The sequence below is a fragment of the Physeter macrocephalus genome, chromosome 1 (genome assembly GCF_002837175.3).
Source record: "Physeter macrocephalus isolate SW-GA chromosome 1, ASM283717v5, whole genome shotgun sequence".
Lineage (NCBI taxonomy): Eukaryota > Metazoa > Chordata > Mammalia > Artiodactyla > Physeteridae > Physeter > Physeter macrocephalus.
This window is the reverse complement of record NC_041214.2, coordinates 29,227,865-29,230,438: the sequence shown is the minus strand read 5'-3', so window position 1 is coordinate 29,230,438 and position 2,574 is coordinate 29,227,865.

Sequence of the window (2,574 nt, the reverse complement as noted above, 5' to 3'; positions counted from 1 at the left end):
GGGGAGGGGAGGGGAGAGAGCAAGAAAGAGAAGGAGAGGAGAAAATGCAGAATAGAAGGAAAGTATGGGAGAGGGAAGACGATGAGAGAGGAGGGGAAGGGAGGGAAGAGGGGAGGAGAGAGGAGGAGGAGGAGGGATGACTTGACTAACCGAGTACACAGACCATAGCCAGAGTGGCAGTGACTGAGACACACCCCAGGGGCTTTCTCTAGTTTTGTTCCCCCCACAGACACTCCCAAAGCACAGGAAGGTTTCTTTAAATACAACTAGGCAAGTCAACACAGAGCAGGTGTACTTACAGGCACTCAATAGGCTTGGCCTGGGTCCTTAATCGGTGTTCAAAGGGAGGATACTGGGCCTTTTGTTAGGCACCTCATCAGTACCGGGGCACTTTCTAGGACTAGGATAGAGGAGCCCATTTCATAGAGGAGGAGACTGAGGCTCTGACTGAATCCAAGACTCATCCAGGACTCCACAGCTGGTAAGTCACAGAGGCAGAATTTGAACCCAGGGGGATCTGTCTCCAGAGTTGGAGACCTGCCCCCGAGGAGGCAGCCCCTGGCAGGGACAGGGTGGCCCTCCCCATTCCTGGACGTCCAGTCCCACACTTGCAGGCTTCGGGCCCCTGGCATGTTCAGGAGACCACAAATGCCATTTTTTCCCAATCATTTGAAATCAGGTTTTATTTTTCTTAAATCAACATTCACTTTGTCTCCTTCAAGACTAATTCTGCTGCTGACAGGACGTCATTGGAAGTGACTCGTTTGCATTCTCCCGGCTGGGGGCTTGGGTCCTGCGGCTGTGCAGAGCCTGACAGAACTGATGGACAGAGCAGGCTTCCTGGAACTGATTTTTCCACTTGCACTGGCATTTTTCACTTGTGATTTGTGATTGATTAGAAGGTCAGGAGTTGGGGATATTTAATTTTGGCTCACTGATTATACTGGTTATGTCGATGGAGCCAATTAGAAGCTGGGGCTTAAGAAAATGAAATAGAATTCTCAGAACTTCCAAGATTTGTTCATAGATTTTTCTGGGACTGGCCCTTACTTTAGTTGTTCCTCATGCATCTGATTGCTAAGGTTATGGAAAATGAAGGAGCGTCAAGGGGAAGGCCTGGAAAATGTGGTCAAATCCCACCTTTTTAGAATATTATAATAGGAAATGCGCTTGGCCAATAAGAGATTAGTGAACTCCTGCCATGGTCAGAGGCTGGAGACACGGATGTGTCAGTCTGCTCCTGTCAGGGAAATAGCCATGCTAGGCATTTCTCGTGGAGGGAATTCAGTTCAGGGGATTGCTTACACAGAAGATGGGAAAGCCTGGAAGCCTACTAGGAGATGTGAAACAGCTGGGAGCTAGGCAACAGCGGGAAGCTGAGGGACAGATGGACCAGGAGGAAAATGGTTATCAGAAGCCAGAAGCCAGGCAGGGCTGGACCATAGCAAGAGGGGCTATCAGAGGAGACCAAAAAAACACCACCAAAACAGAAGAGGGAGGAAAAGACAGAGAAACACCCTGGCTTCTCCTTTCTTTCCACTTTTCAATCTCCAACCAGTGCTCCCACGAGTGGAAACTAGCCCAAAGCCTGTTGCCAGGAAGCCTGGGAAACGGAGGCAGCAGCACAGGGAGAGGAGGGGAAGGCATCTGAGAGCAAATGGACACCGAGGGGCACTCAGGGGAGTGGCCCCCAGGCCCTGCCCTCCAAGAGCTCCCAGTCTGACTCAGGCCAGGGAAGAGGGGAGGGGTCATCATTAACTGACCCTTCCTTGTGCCATGCAGTGTGCCAGGTGCTTTCCATAAGTACTGTAGCTCTCTTAATCCTCAACACAACCTCGCACGGCAGTACCATCCCCACTTTACACAGAGGAAACTGAGGCTCGGCAGGGTTGGGAGGGTGACAGTAAAGACATGGGAGGGCGGGGGTTTGGATGCAGCCTCACAGAGCCCAGGCTCCTGTTGGCATTCCCAGTGCCTGTGGCTGCCTTTTGATCCTGACATCCATCAGCCTTCGGGCTAATGTGACCTTTTCCAAATGCAGACAAACATTAATCCCAATCCTAAAGGACAGTGAAGTGAATAAAAGGGAGCACTGGGCTTCCCTGGTGGCACTGACTGAATTGAAACAAAACAGACTATTTTATTCGCCTTACTTTTAACTCCTATCAAGTACTTAAAAGCTCAATGGAAATGTTTTCTTTTATTAAAGTTCACTGTTTTAAGCATTAAAAGCCTTGGAAACCTCTCTAGAGCCTTGGAAACCTCTCCCTAGAGCCCAGATCTTTGGCTAACCACAAACCCACAGGCAAGCCCACAGCTGTAGCCCGTGTGCTTCCGTGTGTCTGGGCAAGCGTGAGATGTGAGAGACTCTGAACACCGGCTTTGCGGCACTTTTTACGCTTGTAATTGTTTAGTGATTTGTAATTCTTGTTCATTGTCATTCCCATCCTCCTGGATCACAAAGTCCCGCAGGGCAGAGGCGGTTCTGGTTTGCATCCTGCTCTCTGCCCTTTGCCTGTCTGCATCGCAGACATGGTCAGCCAGGAAGTATTTATCAGACTCCTCGGTGCCAGG